Raw genomic sequence first — 23,640 nt, forward strand, 5'->3', positions numbered from 1 at the left:
ATGTAATAGTAAAATAGGTATTTACATATATCTTTATAATTTACAAAATTATCCATACCATTGCACATTGTCTCATGTCTTAATATGTGTATGCTAAAATGTAGCTTTCTAGGTATTGCTACTTAACAAAAATATTAAGTTCTAAAGAAATAGTCTTCTTTTAATAATTTATACAAGTTTACCTTGTTTCTCTGAGCATTTTCAATTACATATTTTGTCTTGGTCAATGACCTTAGTGTAATATATTCAGCCTGAATTGATTGATCATTTTGGTATGTTTCATGTATGCAAATTTTCTGATATTTTTCATGGAAAAATGTTTTCATTTTCATTTTACTCATGAAATACATAGATTCTGGTAAAAATATTTTAAAGAATATAATTTTAGCATTTTTCATCCAGGTACAAGCACCAAATATTTGTTGTAGAATATCCTTCCCCATCTTTTGAAAATATTTATTTGAAAGGCAGAGCAACAGAGAGGAGACACACACATGCATATACACACAGTTAGGGGGAGAAAAAGGAGAAAGAGAGAGAGAAAGCACTTCTGTCTGCTGGTTAATTTCCCAAATGGCCACAACACCTGGGTCTAGCTTAAGCCTGGAGACTGGAACTTCATCTAGGTCTTCCACTTGAATGGCAGGGAACCAACTATTTGGGCCATCCTCCTCTGCTTTTCCAGGTGCATTGGCAGGGAGTTGGACCTGATACAGAGCAGGTGAGACTTGAACTGGCACTTTGATATGGAATGCTGGCATCATAAGAAGCAGCTTAAACCACTGTGCCAGAGCACCAGCCCTTTTTCTCTTTTTAATAAAAATATATGTCTGTATTCTTTTCAGAGTATTACTCTTTGTATTATGCATTTTTTGCAAGTCAGATTTTAAGCTGGATATTCATTTTAATTTATACTTATCTGTTAAATCAATTCATTTAATATCTTGACAGTTTTCATGTATAATGCATGTTTCTTTACCCATAGGTGGTATTTGATAGTGTTTTTCTTCCCATACTTATCATATTATAAAAATATCCATCTACTTACTTGTCTATCAATTATATACATACATTTTTCCCATACTCAGAATTGGTAAATATGTTAGTGTACAGCAAGAAAGTATTGAATATATTTTCATTTCCTATTTTATCAGGCATGATTTCATACTCTTGCTTATTAGGTTTATTTGAGTAAGTATAAAAATTGAACCAAGACTATCAAAAACATCACCTACAGATTATGAATAAGAATGATTCTTCTTATTTTTTTAACCATAAACCCAGGCTAAAAAGTCACAAAATTAATGGATTTAAAGTATGTAGTTCAGTCTATTAACTGGTAGTAAATATTTGAGGCTTATATATGTGTATTTCTAGACAAATGTGAATATTCAATAAACTTCTAAGACTTTCTATCATTGAAGTAAAATGTTTCAATCACTTGTTTTCATTTCAACATATGTCCCAGAAGTTACACATTTGAGGATTACTTTTCAATTTCTAAGCTACTCTAAAAGTTTCACTTCTGTCAATCTAAATTGACAGGGGATGGTACATGTGATTTTGATGATACTCTCTTAATATCTTTATTGCATACAGCATGATAAGTGGTTTACTGAGCATTATTCAGAGCAGATAAGTGCACAGAAATAGTAGTGTGTGAAATCCTGGTGTAACATTAAAATAAATCATTCATTTTTATATGTGAAGTATAATTTAAATTCCTTTCACAATAAACAATTTATGCTTAGTTGCTATTGACTGATAACATACTTTTCATAAATTTGTTTCAGTTTTTAAAATATTTATGGCTAATAGCAATTAATATATGTGAATATATTCTTTGTTTTTAAATATCATATCCTGATTTTTATTAATTTGTTAAAGATGCATTATGGTTAGCCAGACTTTGCTGAAAATGCTAGTAATAGCTAATTAAGAATAAAATAGAATCAAAGGAAAACAGTATTCTCTCCTAAACTCCTAAAATATGTAGATGAAGTCTCAACTTCTGAAATTTTGTTCACTTAATTTTCTGAAGGTGGTTTCTGCATTTGTTTCACTTTTTTGGCTCATCATATATTCATATTTTAAATGTTACATAAAATATATTATTGTAAGAAAAATTTCAGTTTTTACTATACAGCTCTACTGTTTGCTAATAATACTGTCCAAGTTATAATATCAGATTTCTGTTATTTTAAGAACCCAGAAGCACTGGCAATAAAAGCAAAAATAGACAAATGGGATTATAACAAGCTAAGAAACATCTGCACTGCAAAGATAACACAGAATAAAGTGAAGAGGCAACAGAAAGAATGGGAGAAAATATTTGCAAACTGATAAAGGATTAATATCCAGAATATATAAAGAGTTCCCTAAATTCAATCACAAAAACAATATGGTTAAGAAATGGGAAAAGGACATAAACATATATTATATATATGTAGTATATATACTATTATATATATATATTCACACACTATATATATATATAGTATATATATAGTATAAAAGAAAGAAAATGTAATACTAGAACCTGAGATTGGTCTGGAAAATATAGGATAATTAATTTGGGAAACTCTCTAAAACAACATACATGATGAGGTAACATCAGGTTTTCTCTTACAATTCTATTCATTGAGCGTACATGGTCAGTAGAGTATATAATATAACATATGTTAGTGCTAAGAAAGTGCAGATAATCCCTTCAAAACTGTATCCTTAGAAAATCATAGAAAGTTGTCTTCTCTGTCATTGGCACAGGCGAGAGGGTAAAGACAATGAGGAAATTCAGAGTAGATTAGATCAAGGACTGAAGGCTGCTAGAATAGAGGAAATTGATAAACTAGGGTAAGGAAGCTTTCTTATTATTTGCTTGCTTTGATTTTTCCCCAGAGTGTATTTATGTGTGTGTATATATATTTGAACATTGTAGTGATGACAGCCACAAAAGACATTTAGTTTCACTACATATTGATAGACAAAGTATACTCTGCATGTTCTTCATAGCATCTTCACTTTATGTTTAAATTTTACGATTGACAAACACATTACCTGGAGATCAGGAGTGAATTTAAAAGGCTTTAGAAGGTCACAGGTATATTTTCTATTTAATTTTCTTTGGTTTTCTACTTACATTACTGTAATAATAGTACTATAAAGAAATGGGAAATTCGTTCCTAAATTCCAGGGTTTTTGGCTCTGTGTGAGCATGTATAAATGCAATACACGCAACAGTTTTGTTGTGATTACTATTTAATATTTGTTGGCTGCCATATTATTTTACATTTTTATTTAGGGCTATGCTTTATCAATAGTTTATAGCTATGGCTTAATAGTATTAAATAGATGTTACTTGAGCGCTAAGATGTATTAACTTCAGATTGCCTTCTTATAGTAAAAGGTGGAAGATTTATATGATCTGAAGGCAAACCAGAGTACTGAGATTGCCTTATTATATAGTGTGTAACATTTGGTATCAATTATGGCATTGATAATTATGTTTATGTATTTGCTTTTATATGTTATACTTTTTTTAAAAAAAAGCTTTTATTTAATGAATGAAAATTTCATAGGTACAACTTTAGGAATATAATGGTTCTCCCCCCGATACCCACCCTCCCAGCCCTACTCACGTACCACCCTCTACTCCCTCTCCCATCCCATTCTTCATTAAGATTCATTTTTAATTAATTTATATACACAAAACAACTCTATACTAAGTAAACATTTCAACAGTTTGCAGCCACACAGACACATGACATATACAGTGCTGTCTGAGAACAAGTTTTGCAGTTAATTCTCGTAGTAAAACTAACTAAGGACAGTAGTCCTACATGAGGAGTTAGTGGAGTTAGTGCACAGTGACTTCTGTTGTTGATTTAATAATTAACACTCTTATTTCAGTGATTACCCGAGGCTCTTGCCATGAGCTGCCAAGGCTATGGGAACCTTTTGTGACCACAAACTCTGTCAGTATTTATACAAGGCCATGAGCAAGGTGGAAGTTGTCTCCTCCCTTCAGAGAAAAGTACATCCTTCTTTGATGGCCCCTTCTTTCCACTGGAGTTTCACTCACAGAGATCCTTCATGTAGGATTTTTTTGCCACTATGTCTTGGCTTTCCATTCCTGAAGAGCTCTCATGGGCTTTTCAGCCACATCCAAATGCCTCTGATTCTGAGGTCAGAAATGAAATCCAGTCATTTGCAACAAAATGGTGAGAAGAAGAGAAGAAGAAGGAGGAAGTTTGTAACTGTAAAGCTGTTTAATTTTGCATACAGTCCTATGGATTTACTTCTAAGGGTACTATATAAAAACTTGTCATGGGACTCCAAATCCCATTAAAATTGATGGTAAAAATGCCGTCTTAATTGTTAAAGTGATCATATTGAGTGTTAAAGTGAACATATAGATAGGATTAAGTGTTAAAGAGATCATATAAATAGCATCAAGTGCCCGGTAATAATAATGGAATTAAAAAGGAGGGAATGTCCAACATGGGAAACAGTCCACACAGCAGATTAATATACTATACTTTTATCATTATTTTGGACTATACTGTTTATTTATTAAAAATGGTGATTACAATACAGTATGCTGTGTTACATTGGCAGCAGTGGTATTAATGCGTCTCCTGATTGCATCAAGAAGCCACATCCAGTGGTTGCCCTGTACCTTCTGGGTTTTTGAGAGTGAAATTGAAGATATTTGCACACAAAGTCCCCTAATGTAATGCATTTCTCAGCACATTCCCCTGCAAGTGAGGCATGACTCTAATATATCCTTCTGTTTTTTCATCTTTTTCTTTCCTTCTTACTGTATATTTAGATGTTTAAAAATTATTGTTCTCCCTGCACCAATGTGGGAGACCTGAACAGAGTTCCTGGCTCATGGTTTCTGTCTGGCCCAGCCTCAGCTGTTGTGAGCATTTCAAAAATGAGCTGTCAGATGGAGGTGTTCTCTCTCTCTCTCTCTCTCTCTCTCTCTCTCTCTTTCTCTCTCTGTGTGTGTGTGTGTTCCTCACTCTCTGTTCCTCTGTCAAATAAATAATTTACATTCATTTTTCATGTCGTACTTTAAAATACATTACTACTCTTGGTAATCTACAAGGTATTTAACAACAATGAAACCAAACAATAAATAGGTTACTGTTTCTTTCTCAATTTCTCCTCTCTCCCCTAGTGCTCCTTAGATCACAGCTACTAAACAGTTGCTGATTGCCATGTGTCTTATTTTTTTCTTACATTTACTTAGGAATTTCTATTCAAAATATGTTTTTAAAAATATGTATTTGTATTTATTTGAAAGGCAGGAAAATAGAGAAAGAGACACATCTTCCATCTGTTGACTCCCTAAATGCATACAATAAGCATTACTGAGTGATTCTGAAATTAGCAACTGGGAACTCCATCTGGGTCTCCTGCATGTGTGACAGTGACCCAAGCACTTGAGTCATCACTTGCTATCTCTTGTGGTACAGGAACCTGGGAATGGAAGATGACCTAAGATTCAAAATCAAGCACACCTGTATGGGATGGCAGGATCTCAAGTGTTAGCTTAATCACTAGATAGAAAGCCCACCCCAAACATGATTTTCAAACACTGCTTATAGGTGCTTTATTTGTGCATATTTTCAGACATAAGGGTTAAATAAGTTAGACTAAGCAATAAAGTGGTAGTCTAGGTTTGAAGATTGTCTGTACAATGATAAATATGAAATTTACAGAGAATGAACACATATCCTGGGCCCCTAGGTCCTTACAGGGTACCCCAGGGACCCAGGGTCTGGTGGTGAGCTGTAAGCAGCATGCTAGGTCAAGAAGTAGAGAAAGCAATGGCACAGTACCTTTTTTTGAAAATATTCATTCATTTATTTACTTGAAAGACAAACAACGAGAGAGGGAGAGAGAGAGGAAAGGAAAGAAGGAAGGAAAAAAGTAGGAAAGAAGGAAAGAACATGATTTTTCATCTACTATTTCACTTCCCGAATGACTGTAAGAGCCAGCGCTGGGCCAGACTGAAGCCAGGAGCCAGGAACTCCATCTGGATCTTCCACGTGGGTGACAGAAGTTCAGGAGCCATCACCTGCTGCTTCCCAGACTCCAATAGGAAGAGGCAGAGCATCTGGGACTTGAATCAGTACTCTGATAGGGGATGTGTGCATCCCAGCTGCTGCCCTTACTTGTTGCATCACAAGGCCTGTTGCCACAGTTGCTTTTTATGTTGTTATGCTCTGGTAGGGCAGTGGCGCTACCTCAGGTCCACATTCTTGTATCTCACACACTGGTTTCTCTGCCTTGTGCTGAATAACGTAGCCCTGATTATTCCGAGCCACACTAAAGAAGAATAGTGACCATCAGATGGAAGTCCACATATTTTTCTTGTCATAGTTCAGATCACATAGGTTGTTTTGAAAGGCTTAAAGATTTAAGCGTATGAAGAGACACATGTTATAAAAGCATGAGGTTGATAGACATGACATCATTATAATTGGCAATAAGTAAGGCAAATATCTTCTGTCAGGTCTTCATGTTTTTGCTCCTGTTAGAATCTGCTTTCTCAGAATTCATACCTGAATGAATTTTTAAGCTTATGCATAAATTTACATATTATTCTACTACCTCTGATTTTTTTTTTAAATCTGCCTTGCTGATTAGTCAGGAATTTATCTGGAAGGCAAGATTTTATAAAATATTTTCTGAGCATCTGTGTAAGGAAAGCTAAAGTCCTTAATAATCTAAGTCATATATATATATATATGTATATATATATATTCATTTTACCATTTCTCCCTTTGTTCTTAAATGCATGTCAGTTTGGATCTTGGTAACTCCAATTGTGTCTCCCACCCCTAACACACACACACACACACACACATACACACTTCCCCATAGCTATGACTGAGTTTATAGATTGTTGGGAATAGAAGGGGCAGCAATCACAGGCCTAAAATGATGGGACGAAGCAAAGAGGTGTAATAAAAATGAACATGAAAATTTTCAGTTACCAAGGTTAAAACTAAGTGAATGAAAATTCACAAGCAGAAAGGTGAAATCCAAGATTCATTTTCCTAATCTTTCTGGACCAAATGAAACTGGATGCATCATGTCCTCTAGGCTCTTTATCATGCCTTTCATTTTAGCAATAATTTATTCATGAGTCTTAGAGACTTTTTTTGGCATCATTTAAATGTATCATATCTTGACAGTTTTTTCCTCTCTTCAGGCTCATCTTACTCCTTTGTAATTTATTTAAGTATTTTAGTGTTTTAGAGGATTGTGGATTAATGATGCATTTAAACTGCTGTAGAATGACCTTAGGCTAGGTAAATTACTGAAGTAGTGCCAGCCAGGGTTATTTATTTTCATGGCAATAAGCTTTTACTCTCTTGTTTAACCACATGGCACACAAAGTATATGGCTGGCTGGTTTAAAATATATTCTGTAAGTATTAGAAACAAATTTTATTAAGGGAAAAACAACTGTTTATAATCCTGGCCTTACTACTGACAATATTTACTTCTATTTTTACTGTAATTGAGTGAATTTATCTTAACTTTGATAAAAGTTTGAAAGGAAGTATCTCTTAGAATAATAGTCTCCAGGCCTGAACGCCACAGTTGAGAACTCTGCATCTCATAGTCACATACACAGATACATATACTAAAAGAAACCATGGGACATTTTGAGTTTTTTAATTAATAATTAATTAACTTTAAAGGCAGAGTGACACACACACAGTGGTCTTGAATCCATTGGTTTACTCTTCAAATATCTGAAACAAGGTGCTACATTCAGGTCTCCCATGGGAGTGGCAGGGACCCAAAGCACTTGTACCATCTTCTGCTGCCTTTCCAGGAATATCAGCAGGGAGCTGGACTGGAAACATATAAGTTGAGATCCAAGCCAGTGCTCTACTTTTAGATGCTGGCGTAATAGGTAGTAGCCTAACCCAACACAATGCTAGCCCCATCATGGGGCATTTCAATGCCATAACTGATAGTGGCAGATAGAGATTCATAGCACTATTGACTTGGTGATTTTCCTCAGTCTGGCCTTAAGGAAATGCATCTCTGCAGCTCCTGCCTCTCATCACTCCAACAAATAGCTATGATTTTGGTGGTGTGTGCTCCTTCCTAGATTTTGCAGTAGACATTGATTCGGAGTCTGTGCAGCTTTAAGATTTGACAGGGAAGAAATTAAGGAACTTTTTGAATTATTTTGTATATTATTTTAGGGGTGCTAACCAAGAATCTAGTCACTTGTTTCTTATTGTTTTGTAATTTCTGTCCTGAAAAGCTAAAATTTTCTAAATTACATTGATCTCTGTTTGTCTCTTAATGTTTTCCCCATCCCCATTCCACCCAGTTGGAAAATTCTACTTCCTTCTGTAGAAAATTCTCAAATCTGAATTACTGAGAAATAGCATTGGTATCTTTCTCAAAAAGATACCAGGGTCGTCTTTGTCCATGATCGCAGCAGCTCACATCATGCTGTTGTGAAAATTTTCTGGGCAATGTGCTAAAATATTGTGGATTCAGTTTGTGAACCTCTGCTACTTGTACTCAGAGAGTAACCCCACAGTCACTCTAAGATCCCTTCCCTGCTGAATCTGTGAAAATGTTTCCTTTTCTGGTTGGCTTCTTTACCATATTATAAATTATAAAGAGAAATCTTTCAGTCTCCAGATCTTGTTTACTTCAATAGGTTTAACATGAAAGTTAGTTTTGTAACACTGAACGAAACAATTATGATAAAGAGTTGAAAATGAGATTATTACTTAGTGTTTGATAAGTTGAGAAAAAGAAACATAGATGAAATGATCCAAATAAACATTACCCAACACAATTTAATTATGTCAAAGTCAAAAGTTATTTTGAACAATTAACACTTAATTGATGCATTGGTGAAATATCAGAAGACATAGTTATGGGAAGAATCATTATGGACTTAAAATTCTATGTAGAAATATTTGAAATCTTTTCTCTTTATATAAATAAAAATTAAAAAAAAGAAGAGAGGGACTCAACTAATCTTGAGAAACAATAAAAGAGAAATTAATGAACAGTTGTACTTTATGAAAAATAAATATAGCATTGGTTTAGTGAATTATTTAAAAAACAAGTCACTTCATGCATTGATTTAAAAAAATTAGTAGAGACTCGTTTATGAAAATGGCATTTACATGTTGTTTAAAAAACTTGTATAAGCCCAAATCTAAATGTGTTCTTTATGCCACTTGTGATGCACACTTTGAATTTATTACTAGGAGATACCACCTCAACTTTGTTTATACAATGTTGTTTTTAGATCCCCCTCCCCACATGGAACATCTTTATGAAATAAATGAAAAATAAACTTGACTTTATAACCTCCCTCAGATGCATGATGTGCAGTAGTAGCTATAAATAATGAATGGCTTTTTTTTTTTTTTGCAAATAACTAAATAAATTTGGAATTTCTACTAATCTAAGGTAATAGAACTAATGCTTACTATAAATAATTGCAACAAATTTATACATAAAATCTCACACAGATCTAATATTAGCTAGTTCACTTTTAAAAATTAAAAAAAAACAAATATTTCTAAGCAGGAAAGAAATAATGCAAAATGAAATATAAAACCAAGTTTTATTTATTTTTCAACTTTTATTTAATAAATATAAATTTCAAAAGTACAACTTTTGGATTATAGCAGGTTTTCCCCTCATGTCCTCCCTCCCACCCACAGCCATCTCATCTCCCACTCCCTCTCCCATCCCATTCTTCATCAAGATTCATTTTCAATTATCTTTATATACAGAAGATCAACTTAGTATATACTAAGATTTGAAAAGTTTGCACCCACACAGAAGCACAGAGTATAAAGTACTGTTTGAGAACTAGTTTTACCATTAATTTGCATAGTATAACACATTAAGAACAGAGATCCTACATGAGGAGTAAGTGCACAGTGACTCCCATTGTTGATTTAACAATTGACACTCTTATTTATGATGTCAGTAATCACCTGAGGCTCTTATTGTGAGCTGCCAAGGCTATGGAAGTCTCTTGGATCCTAATCACCTGTGGTTCATGTCATGAAATGCCAAGGCTATGGAACCCTCTTGAGTTCACAAACTCGACCTTATTCAGACAAGGCCATATTCAAAGTGGAAGTTCTCTCTTACTTTCAGAGAAAGGTACCTCCTTCTGTGATGGCCTGTTCTTTCCACTGGGATCCCATTCACAGAGATCTTTCATTTAGGTGTTTTTTTTTTTTTTTTTTTTTTTGTTTTGTTTTTTTTTTTTTACCAGTGTATTGGCTTTCCATGCCTGAGAAACTCTCATGGGCTTTTTAGCTGGATCTGAATGTCTTAAGGGCTGATTTTAAGGCCAGAGTGCTGTTTAGGGTATTTGCCATTCTGTGAGTCTGCTGTGTATCCTGCTTACCATGTTGGATCATTCTCTCCTGTTTAATTCTATCAGTTATTATTAGCAGACACCAGTTTATGTGATCCCTTCAACAGTTAATCCCATCATTATGATCAATTATGAGCTGAAACTGATCACTTTGACTAGTAAGATTGGTACATGCCACCTTGATGGGATTGATTTGGAATCCCCTGGCATGTTTCTAGCTCTACTATTAGGGGTAAGTCCGAGTGAGCATGTGCTAAACTGTGTATCTCCTCCCTCTCTTATTCCCACTTTTATATTTAACAGGGAAGAGATCAATTTCTAGTCTTTTAATTTTTTTTGATTTATTTGAAAATCAGGGAAACATACATGGAGACACACAGATACACATATATACACACACACACATCCATTGGTTCACTTCCTGTACACCTACAACAGCCAAGACTGGCCAGGCTACTAGGTTGATGCCAGGAAACCAGAACTTGATTCAGATCTCCCAAATCTCCCAACTACTTGAATCATTATTTGCTGCTGCTCAGGGTATGTGTTAGTAGGAAACAGTAATGGGAGAATGGAGCTAGGACTTGAACCCAGACCCTCCAGAATGGGATGTGGGCATCTCATGCAGGTTGAACCACTGTGTCAAACACAGTGTCAACACAGTCTTGACTGAGGAGAGATTTAAGTTGAATGAGCAACTTACTGCTATTTTTGCTTTTCTTCATAAAATCCCAGCACTGAAGAATTTGATAGAAAAAATAATTAATGTGTGAAAACAGACATTGTATTAAGAGATAATAGAAATCATAACTTCAATGATAACTTTATGAGTAAATTAAAGTACTATATTAGTTAAAAAAGTAATTGATAAAATTCATAATGAAACTAATCCCAACTGGTTTTATTTTAAGGAATTTATTAATACATTAAATTCTCAGGGCCAAAGCAAACGATGATAATTGCTACAATGCAAGTCTCATCAATTCTCATGTTAATGTGTTATTCATATAAAGAGAACAGGCTCCATGTAGTTCATAGATGCAATTCTCACTGTAATGATACTCTCTCCTCCCCCTTCTTTCTTTTTTATTCTTCTTTATTTTTAGAGATAACATATTTTAATTTACTTTATAGTGAAAGGCTTAATGCATGACTAAATAAAGAGTTCAACAAGTAAAAAGACCCTAGTTCAGCAGGAACATGAGTAAGAGCTATCAGCAACAATCAAATTAAAAAATGCCCATTTTACTCATATATAGTAAATTTTAAAATGCTCACAGGTCGTTAAAACTATGCTAGTATTTCAATCCTAAACACTGGTTTGGCAAAGATATAAAACAAAGTTTGACAAAACTATATTCACAGCAACATTGACGTACACAGAAGTTTCTTTCTTCTTTTTTTGTTTTTGGGATTTTTTTTTTCTTTTTTAACTTTAGGTTCCACATATATAAGAAGAGCATGTGGTATTTATCTTTCTGGTACTGCTTATTTCACTCAACATTCTGTCCTCCAGTTTCATCCATTTTTATGGCAGAATTTCATTCTTTTTTTTTTCAGTGTAAATATAGGGTTTATTTATTCACATTTATATGCAATACCTTTAGTATTAGAAACTCAATTTTTTAAAGATTTTTTCAATTTGAAAGTTATAAGGGATGGGGTGGGGTGGGAGGGAGAGAAATAAGAGAGAGGAGAGAGGAGAGGATAAAGAGGAGATAAGGGAGAGGGGAGAAGAGAGGAGAGGAGAAGAAGGAGGGATCCAGAGGTATCTTTCATCTGCTGGTTCATTCTCCAGATGGCCACAATGATCAGGGCTGGGCCAGGAACCAGGAGCTTCTTCCAGGTCTCCTATGTGTCCCAAATACTTGGTCACCTTCTGCTGCTTTTCCCAGGCCATTAGCAGGGAGGTGGATTGGAACTGCAGCCATATAGGATGCCAGCATCACAAGTAACAGCTTTACCCACTATGCCACAATGCTGGTACTCAGACTCTCCAACGACTAAAAATTAAAAACTCTGATGGCCTTTAAGACTGCATAGAATCAACTTTTTCAAGTCACACACTATTCATAAAAGTCAACACATGTTCATAATTACTTTCATTTCTCACTAGGCATCCATAGATTCTGCAAATATCTTCCTCCTCAACCCTATCTTTCCTAATCATCCTCAATTTTGGACGCCCCAAAATATTGAAACTTTGTTAGCATTTTTCTTTTTCTTTTTCTGAAACACACACATTTTTACCAGAGTCTCTAAGTGCTAAGGATCAACTTCCAAAAGCACTGGCAAAACATTGAAGCGCCGGAGTAACTATGTTTTGAAAAAAGTCCTTCCATTTGGAGAGGCAGGCCCTACTTCCTGTAAAAGCAGCGTCATTCTGGGGGAAACCGAAAGTTACAAGGGAACAGCTTGCTATACCAGAAGTGACCCCAGCTAATCCACTGTTACCCCACACCCCTCAATGACGTAACCGGGCTTTAAAAGAGGCCCCTAAGCACAGCTCAGGGCCTTCCTCTGCCCTCCGCTGCACGGTTGAGTAGGTAGGGTCCCTGCTGCAGCTTGTACTTCCGAAATAAACCTTGCTCTTGCATTTTGGTGTGTTCAAGTCTGTGGCGGCGTTTGGGGATTCGATGATCTGGGCACAACATCATCAGTGCTATGCAGATAAATACCTAAAGTTCAGATAATTGTACACAATTTACTTTCCTGTGACTGACTTAAAAAACAAAAGCTTACATCCAATTTTACTTGAATGCTTCATGACATACAAAGTTCTCTTTTCAACTAGTTTTCCTTAAATATCAATTAAAATTTCTGAAGGTACTGATTTTTTTCTAAAAGTTACTCAAGTTACCATTAGATTTTCACAGAATTTAATACAAAATTAAAACCAAGCTACCAAAACATGACTTAAGCACAAAAAATTTTTTCCAGTTAAAGGTAGAAATATTTTAATTTTCATCTTAAAATAAATCACAATTACATGTTCATAAAAATTCCACACTCCTGCCATCCTCAGAATAGTCAGTCTCTATACAAATTTATGGATGTCCAGTGTATGAAGTTCTTCCTCAGTGTGCTACAGAGTTCAGAGGTTCTGCTCAAATATTCCCCAAATCAAGTACTTAATTTGTCTCTTCATCAATTTCTCCAATGACTGCGACATTGTCACCTCTTACAATGTATACCCCTAGTACCATTTGTTCTCCCTGTGATGAACTGAACACTCATTCCTGGCTTTCATCCAAAATCAAATTACTGGTCTGGTCAAAGCCTTTCAGTGTTTCCACAATCATTCTCCCATCAGAAGTAATAACAGCCACAGTTCAGTGATTTAGTTTTCCAAAGTGGACATCATGCTGCTTGGCCTGGAGGTTCCAGGCAAAAGACTGGCACCTGTGACAAGTAGAGCTCTTCATTCTTTTTTTTTTTATAGCTGAATAGTATTCCATTTTGTGTGTTTGCATACATAAATGGCACATTTCCTAATCCATTTATCTGATGATGGGCACCTTGGTTGATACCATATTTTGCCTGTTGTGATAGTGCCACTATAAACATGGTGATGCAGATGTTTCTTTGATAAATGTGTTCATTTCTTTTGGATATAAATCCAGTAGTGGCATTACTGGATCATATAAAGAGTCTATTTCACACTAAGAGGTTCCAAGATGGTGGTATAGCTGCAAGGTGTGCAGAGTTGTGCAGAGAAGAATTGATGAATAGAAGGGACAGTCAGGTGACAGAACCACAAAAGATTGGCTAGAGTGACACGGGAGCATGTCAGAGTGTAGGGGTCTACCCTGGGACAGGTAGAGGGGCCCAGAACTGCAGAAAGAGAACGGAAAAAAAAAGAACTAGTGAGGGAACTACCTCCACTGCTGCTGCCACAGCCGCCGCCGCCACCCCCACCCCCACCCCCAACCCACCCTGGGATGGACAGGTGAAACAGGTATGGTTGAATGGGGAAGGAAATCGAAATCTAAACAAAGTGAATAGCGCCTGTGGGAAGAGGGTGTGATCCAGGGAGAAGAACTGAGAGATTGAACACGCCAGGATCCCTTGGTGTCTCTGCCCCACCCCCCCATCAGAGCCACAGTAAGCGGAGGGCAGCCATCTTGTTTGTTTACATTCCGGCGTAAAGGAGGGTGGGCTCTGCTTTCGCCCTCCAAAGGAGGAAACTTCAGTGGTGGGGACCAGGGTGGTTTGGAGCTACTCCCCACTCCTCGTGCAGGGGGTGCAGTGAGGGAGGGATGGCTGATCAATGAGGCCCAGGCACTTTAGGGTGAACAAAGGAACAGAGAAACCGGCCCCAAGGGGTGGAGCTTGGCACCTCAAAGCCCTTACACCAGCCTACTCAAGTTACCAAAAAAGTAAAATAAAATAAATAAACAAACTCTAGAAGGTAGAGCTGCTTGCTTACACTGGCTATTGATACAGACCCATAGCAGCCCATAGCAGAGGGAAATCAACCTTAAAATTGAGCCAAACAGAAATGCCAAAGAACAAAGGAAAAATCCAGAATAAGAATATAAAAAGAACATATGAACTTGCCAATGGAGCAGGCTAAACCATCCATAATGAAGGCTGAAGAAGAATTTGAAATCATGCCAGAAAAAGAATTCAGAAAATTAATGATTATATTTCTTAGAAGTAATGAGAAACAGATTCAAGATCTGAATGAAAAGCACGCCCAAGGATTAGAGATCCTAAAGAGAAGCCAGAATGAAATACTGGAAATGAAAAACTCAGTTGACCATATAAAAAACACCGTGGAATCCCTCAGAAATCGAACAGATGAAATAGAAGAGCGAATATCAGAACTCGAAGACAAACTTCCAAAAATAATAGTCAGATCAAACACAGGAAGAAGAAATTAGAAAATTAAAAAATACGGTTGGAGACCTACAAGATTCAATCAAGTGTTGTAATGTTCGGATAATAGGCGTCCCTGAGGGTGTGGAAAGAGAATGAATTGGAAGGCATTTTCAATGAAATAATATCAGAAAACTTCCAACAGAGGCAGACTGATAATAACAACCAAATTCAACAAGTACTCATGAGCCCCAACAAGTTAGACTAGAAGAGAAATTCACCACGACACATTGTGGCAACTCTCAGCTCAGTGAAACACAAAGAAAATATCCTAAAATGTGCCAGAGAGAAATGACAAATCACATTCTGGGTGATTTAATCAGATTCACCTCAGACTTCTCATCGCAAACACTACAGGCAAGGAGAAAATGGCATGATATATTCCAAGTTTTAAAAAACAATGCCAACCTAGAATACTATACCCTGTAAAGCTATCATTTATCAATGAAGGGGAAATAAAGATCTTCTACAACAAACAGAAACTGAAAGAATTTGTATCCTCGCGTCCAACCCTACACCAATGACTCAAAGACGTGCTGCACACAGAAATACAAAAACATGAACTTCACTACAAAAAAAAAAGCAAATGTAGAAAATGACCCAACTAAGCTACAAACAAATCTCAAAATACATGAACAGCTCCTTTTAAGAAACATGACTGGAAAAAGACAGTACTTAACAGTAGTCACACTGAATGTGAATGGCTTTAACTCTGCTACCAAGAGACAAAGACTAACTGATTGGATCAAAAAAGAGAATCCATCTATATGCTGCCTTCAGGAAACACACCTTATCAGCAAAGATTTATGCAGACTGAAAGTGAAAGGATGGAAAAAGATACTCCAAGCTAACAGAAATCAAAAAAGAGCTGGTGTGGCCATCCTAATATCAGAAAAAATAGACTTTAACATAAAAACTATTAAAAGAGACAAAGAAGGGCATTACATAATGATTAAAAGATTGACCCAACATGAAGACATTACTGTTATAAATGTATATGCACCTAATTACAGGGTGCCTGGCTACTTGAAAGAATTACTAAAGGACTTAAAGGGATATATAGACTCAAATACAATAGTAACAGTGGACTTCAACACCCCACTCTCACCAATGGACAGATCAGCCAGACAGAAAATGAACAATGAAACAACAGAGTTAATTGATGCTATTGACAAAATAGACCTAGTAGATATCTTCAGAGTCTTCTACCCCACAGCCAAAGAGTTCACATATTTCTCCCCAGTACATGGAATGTACTCTAGGATTGAACATATGTTAGGCCATAAAGGGAGCCTCAACAAATTAAAAAAAAAAATGAAACTATACCATGCATCTTCTCAGACCATAGCACAGTGAATCTTGAAATCAACAACCCAAGAATCTCTACACCATATGCAAACATGTGGAGAATGGACAACGTGATTCTGAATGAACAATGGGTCATAAATGGACAACGCGATTCTGAATGAACAATGGGTCATAGAAGAAATCAAAAGAGAAATCAAAAGATTTCTAGAAAAAAATGAAAATTATAACACAACCTATCAAAACCTGTGGGATACAGCAAAAGCAGTGCTAAGAGGAAAGTTTATAGCAATTGGTGTCTATATCAAGAAACTGGAAAGGAACCAAACAAATTATCTCTCCATGCACCTCAAGGATTTAGAAAAACAGCAGCAAATCAAGCCCAAACCCAGCAGAAGGAAAGAAATACTAAAGATTAGAGAAGAAATAATTGAAACCAAAAAACAGTAAAAAAGATCAACAAAACCAAGAGCTGATTCTTTGAAAAAATAAACAAAATGGACACATCATTGGCCCAACTAACCAAAAAAAGGAGAGAGAAGACCCAAATCTGTAAAATTAAATATAGTAATGGAAATGTAAAAACAGACACAACAGAAATAAAAAGAATCACCAGAAACCACTACAAAGAGATGTATGCTAACAAATTGGGGAACCTGGAAGAAATGGATAGATTCATGAACACATAAAACCTTCCTAAACTGAGCTGTGAAGATATAGAAAAACCTAAACAGACCCATAACCATGAAAGAAATTGAATCAGTAATAAACACAGTACTGAAAAAGAAGAGCCCAGGACCGGATGGCTTCACCACTGAATTCTACCAGACATTTAAAGAACAACTAACTCCAGTTCTTCTCAAATTATTTAAAACAATTAAAAGGGAGGGAACCCTCTCAAATTCTTTCTATGAGACAATATCACCTTAATTCCTAAGCCCGGAAAAGACACAACAGAGAAAGAAAACTACGGACCTATCTCCCTGATGAACATAGCTGCAAAAATACTCAACAAAATTCTGGCAAACTGAATCCAACTACACATCAGAAAGATCATTCACCTGGACCAAGTGGGATTTATCCCTGGTATGCAGGGATGGTTCAATATTCGAAAGTCAATAAATGTGATACATCACATTAACACATGGAGAAACAAAAATCTTAGGATTATCTCAATAGTTGCAAAAAGCATTTGACAAAATACAACACCCTTTCATGATGAAAACTCTAAGCAAACTGGGGTTAGAGAGAACATTCTTCAACATAATTAAGGCAATTTATGACAAACCAATGGCCAGCATCATATTGAATGGGGAAAAGTTGGAGGCATTTCCTTTGAAATCGGGCACCAGTCAGGGATGCCCACTCTCACCATTGCAATTCAATATAGTCCTAGAAGTTTTAGCCAGAACCATCAGGCAAGAGAAAGAAATTAAAGGGATACAAATGGGAAAGGAGGAAGCTAAACTATCCCTATTTGCAGAAGACATGATCCTATATACAGGGGATCCAATAAATTCCTATAAAAGACTATTGGAACTCATAAAAGAGTTTGGTAAAGTAGCAGGATACAAAGTCAATGCTCAGAAATCAACAGCCTTTGTAAACACAGACAATGCCATGGCTGAGGAAGAATTTCTAAGATCAATCCCATTAACAATAGCCACAAAAACAATCAAGTACCTTGGGATACATTTAACCAAGGATGTCAAAGACCTCTATGATGAAAATTACAAAATATTAAAGAAAGAAATAGAAGAAGACACAAAAAAATGGAAAAATCTTCCATGCTCATGGATTGGAAGAATCAATATCATCAAAATGTCTATTCTCCCAAAAAGCAATTTACAAGTTCAATGCAATATCAATCAAAATACCAAAGTCATTCTTCACAGACCTAGAAAAAATGATGCTGAAATTCATATGGAGAAACAGGAGACTGTGAACAGCTAAAGAAATCCTTTACAATAAAAACAAAGCCAGCCGGTGCCGCAGCTCACTAGGCTAATCCTCCGCCTTGCGGCACCAGCACAACGGGTTCTAGTCCCAGTCGGGGCACCGGATTCTGTCCCGGTTGCCCCTCTTCCAGGCCAGCCCTCTGCTGTGGCCAGGGAGTGCAGTGGAGGATGGCCCAAGTACTTGGGCCCTGCACCCCATGGGAGACCAGGAGAAGTACCTGGCTCCTACCATTGGATCAGTGTGGTGCGTCGGCCACAGCGTGCCAGCTGCGGCGGCCATTGGAGGGTGAACCAACGGCAAAGGAAGACCTTTCTCTCTGTCTCTCTCTCACTGTCCACTCTGCCCGTAAAAAAAAAAAAAAAAAAAGAAAGAAAAACAAAGCCAGAGGCATCACAATTCCAGACTTCAAGACCTATTACATGGCAGTTATCATCAAAACAGCCTGGTACTGGTACAAAAACAGATAAGATAGACCAATGGAACAGAATACAAACACCAGAAATCAATCCAAATATCTACAGCCAACTCATATTTGACAAAGGACCTAAAACCAACCTCTGGAACAGGACAGCATCTTTAACAAATGGTGCTGGGAAAACTGGATGTACACATGTCAAAGTATGAAGCAAGACTCCTACCTTACACCATATACAAAAATCCACTCAACATGGATCAAAGAACTAGACATGTGCCACGACACCATGAAATTCAATGAGAGCAAAGGGGAAACCCTTCAAGACATTGGAACAGGCAAAGAATTCCTGGAGAAACCCCCAGAGGCACAGGTAGTCAAAGATAAAATAAACAAATGGGATTACCTCAAATTGAAAAGTTTCTTTACAGCAAAAGAAACAGTCAGGAAAGTGAAGAGGCAACCAACAGAATGGGAGACATTATTTGCAACTACACAACTGATAAAGGATTAACAACTAGAATCTATAAAATAATCAAGAAACTCCACAACATCAAAACAAACAACCCAATAAAAAGATGGGCCAAGGACCTTAACAGACGTTTTTAAAAAGAGGAAATCCAAATGGTCAACAGACACATGAAAAAATGCTCAAGATCTCTAGCCATCAGGGAAATGTAAATCAAAACAACAATGAGGTTTCACCTCACTCCGGTTAGAATGGCTTACATACAGAAATCTACCAACAACAGATGCTGGCGAGGATGTGGGGAAAAAGGGACACTAATCCACTGTTGGTGGGAATGCAAACTGGTCAAGCCACTATGGAAGACAGTCTGGAGAGTCCTCAGAAACCTGAATATAGCCCTACCACATGACCCAGCCATCCTACTCCTTGGAATTTACCCAAAGGGAATTAAACTGGAAAAAGAAGAGCTCTTTGCACCTCAATGTTTATTGCAGCTCAATTCACAATAGCTAAGACATGGAATCAACATAAATGTCCATCAACAGTAGACTGGATAAAGAAATTATGGGACATATACTCTATAGAATACTATAGAGCAGTAAAAAAAATGAAATCCGTTCATTTGCAACAAAATGGAGGAATCTGGAAAATATGCTGTGTGAAATAAGCCAATCCAAAAGGGACAAATATCATACGTTCTCCCTGATCAATGACAAGTAACGGAGCACCAAAAAGGAAACTCGTTGAAGTGAAATGAACACTATGAGAAGCAGTGACTTGATCAGCCCTTGTCCTGACTGTTGAGGAACAACTTACTATTTTATTCCTTTTAGTATTTTTGTTGTTGTTGTTTTGTTCTACTTAATATTGTTGGTTGTATTCTGTAATTAATACACAATTATTCTTAGGTGTTTAAAATTAACGGAAATGTGATTTTTGTTAAAAATAAGAGAGGGAATAAGAGAGGGAGGAGATATACAGGTTGGCACATGCTCACTCGGACTTACCTCCAGTGGTAGAGTTAGAAATGTGCCAGGGGATTCCAATTCAGTCTTACCAAGGAGGCATGTACCAATGCCATCTCACTTGTTAAAGTGATAAGTTTAAGTATATAACTGATCAAAAAGATAGGGTAAGTGTCAAAGAGATTTCACAAATAAGACCAGTGTCTGCAAATAACGAAGGATAGAATTAAAAGAGAGAGAAAGATCCTGCAGGGGAAGCAGGATACACAGCAGACTCATATAATGGCAAATGTCCTAAATAGCACTCCAGCCTCAGAATCAACCCTTGGGGCATTCGGGTCTCCCTATAAGGCCCATGAGAGTCTCACAGGCATGGAAAGTCAAGATACTGTGGCAAAAAACGAATTGAATGAAAGATCTCGGTGAATGGGATCCCAGCAGAAAGAACAGGCCATCAAAGAAGGAGGCACCTTTCTCTGAAGGGAGGAAGGAACCTCCACTGTAATATGCCCTTGACTAAATAAGTTGTTAGTGAACTCAAGAGGCTGCCATAGCCTTGATAGCTCATGGCAAGAGCCTCGGGTGATTACTGACATCACAAATAAGAGTGTCAATTGTTAATTCAACAACGGGAGTCACTGTGCACCTGCTCCCCACGTAGGATCTCTGTCCTTAATGTATTGTACTATGAGAATTAACAGTAAAACTACTAGTCGGACTGTACCCTATGTCTTGTGTGGTTGTGTGGGTGCAATCTGTTGAAATCTTGGCTTAGTATATACTAAGTTGATTTTCTGTATATAAAGATAATTGAAAATGGATCTTGATGAAGAGTGGGATGAGAGAGGGAGTGGGAGATGGGATGACTACAGGTGGGAGGGAGGTTATGGGGGAAAAAGCCACAACAATGCAAAAGTTGCACTTTGTAAATTTACATTTATTAATTGAAAATGAATCTTGATGTGAATAGAATGGGAGAGGGTGCAGGAGTTGGGAGGGGTGTGGGTGGGAGGGAAGTTACGGGGGGGGGGTGGTAAGCCCCTGTAATCCATAAGCTGTACTTTGGAAATTTATCTTTATTAAATAAAAGTTAAAAAATGACAAAAAAGAGTCTATTTCTATTTTATTTAAGAAATCACCAAGCTGTATTTCTCAGTGGTGGCACTAATTTGCATTCCCACTAATGGTGTATAAGGGTTCCATACTCTCCACATCCTCACCAGCATTTGTTACCCTCTATCTTTGTAAAATTGCCATCCTGACAGGGATAAGGTAATATTTCATTGTGGTTATAATTTTCATTTCCCTAATGGCTAGTGATGTTTTAAACATTTTCATATGTTTGTTGGTCATTTGTATTTTTTCTTTTGAGAACTGTGTGTTGAGATCCTTTGCCCATTTCTTAACTGATTGCTTGTTTTGTTGTTGTTATTGAGTTCTCAATATAAAATTTAAGTATTTGATCTATCTGGTTGATTTTTATATATGGTGAGAGATAGGGATCTAATTTCATTCTTCTACATATATCCCTTTTGTTTTGCTCACACCACTTGTTTAAGAGGTTATCTTTCAATATGATCTAAGCACTTTTATGAAAAATTTAGCTGTAGTTATGTGGATTAATTTTTAATAGCTGAATAATATTCTAGTGTGTGTATGTATGTGTGTGTGTGTGTATGCCATATAAAAATGCTTTCAGCTTTTCCCTCCTTAGTGGGATATTAGTTGTTAGCATGTCATAGATAGCCTTTATAATTTTGAGGTATGTTCTTTTGATACCTAATTTGCGGATAATTTTTATCATGAAGGAATGTTGGCTCTTATCCAGTACTTTCTTTTTTTTTTTTTTTTTTTTTTTTTTTAACTTTTATTTAATGCATATAAATTTCCAAAGTACGACTTATGGATTACAATGGCTTCCCCCCAATACCGTCCCTCCCACCCACAACCCTCACCTTTCCCACTCCCTCTCCCCTTCCATTCACATCAAGATTCATTTTCGATTATCTTAATATACAGAAGATCAGCTTAGTATACATTAAGTATGGATTTCAACAGTTTGCTCCCACACAGAAACATAAAGTGAAAAATAATAGATGATTTTTTTAAATGATGATGAAATCAGATCAGACCTATTGTCATGTTTAATCCCAGTGAGAGTCAAGTTGGGAATTGATAATTTCTTTTTTTTTTTTTTTTTTACAGAGGATCAGTTTAGTATGCATTAAGTAAGGATTTCAACAGTTTGCACCCCCATAGAAACACAAAGTGAAATATATTGTTTGAGTACTCGTTATAGCATTAAATCTCAATGTACAGCACATTATTAATTAAGATGAAAATATGGTTTTGTTCTTCATTCTTTGACAGTTAAAATGTTGAATCACTCTTACAACCCTGGGATACATCCCATTTGATCCACTTGATAATGATGTATGATTTTTTTGTATATTTGTGGATTCAGTTTGCCTGTATTTTGTTGAGAAGTTTTGCATTTTGAGAAGTTTTGTTCATCAGATTGGATCTTTGATTTTCTTATTGTTTTATGTCTTTGTTTTGTATTGGTATTAGGGTGATGCTGACCTCTTAGAAAGAGTTTGTCAGAGTCCCATCCTATTCACTATTTTGGAATAGTTTGAAAAGTATTGCAATTAGTTTCTCTTTACATGTTTTGTAGAATTCAGTAGTAAAACCATCAGGTCCTGGACTTTTCCTTGATGAGAGACTTTTAGTTACATTTCGATATCATTGCTTGTTGCAAGTCTATTTAGATTTTCTGGATCTTCTTGATTCAGTCTTGGTATGTTGCATATGTACAGGAATTGATTCATTTCTTTAAGATTTTCCAGTTTGTTAGCATACAGTTTTTCATATAGTTTTTTATGATCTTTTGTATTTCAGTGGTATTGGGGGTAATACCTCCTTTTTCATCCCTAAATTTATTTGAGTTTTTTTCTTTGTTGGGTTGACTAAAGGTTTGTATATTTTGTTTCTTCTCAAAACATGAGCATTTTTTGTTGATATTTTTGTTTTTAGTTTCAATTTCATTTATTTCTACTTTGATACTTATTATTTCTCAGTTCCTGCTAATTTGGGGTTTGTTATTGTTTTTTGTCTTTGAGATTCATCAACAGATTATTTATTTGAAGCATTTCTTTTTTATTGCACTTAATGCTATAAACTTCCCTCTTAATGCTGCTTTTTCTGTATCTCATGGATTGTTAAAATTTATGATTTAAAATCTA

General features: G+C 36.1%; 1 protein-coding gene and 1 pseudogene across 1 annotated transcript in view; one reads left to right on the top strand and one right to left on the bottom strand.

The window, feature by feature from the left end:
• The window catches only part of GALNTL6 (polypeptide N-acetylgalactosaminyltransferase like 6), a 1,232,148-nt gene that overhangs the window by 17,813 nt on the left and 1,190,695 nt on the right, over nucleotides 1-23,640 (top strand). The window lies entirely within an intron of this gene.
• LOC108175742 (U6 snRNA-associated Sm-like protein LSm8) lies at nucleotides 13,482-13,768 on the bottom strand (annotated as a pseudogene).

Source organism: Oryctolagus cuniculus, chromosome 2 (genome assembly GCF_964237555.1).
Source record: "Oryctolagus cuniculus chromosome 2, mOryCun1.1, whole genome shotgun sequence".
In the NCBI taxonomy this organism is placed as follows: domain Eukaryota; kingdom Metazoa; phylum Chordata; class Mammalia; order Lagomorpha; family Leporidae; genus Oryctolagus; species Oryctolagus cuniculus.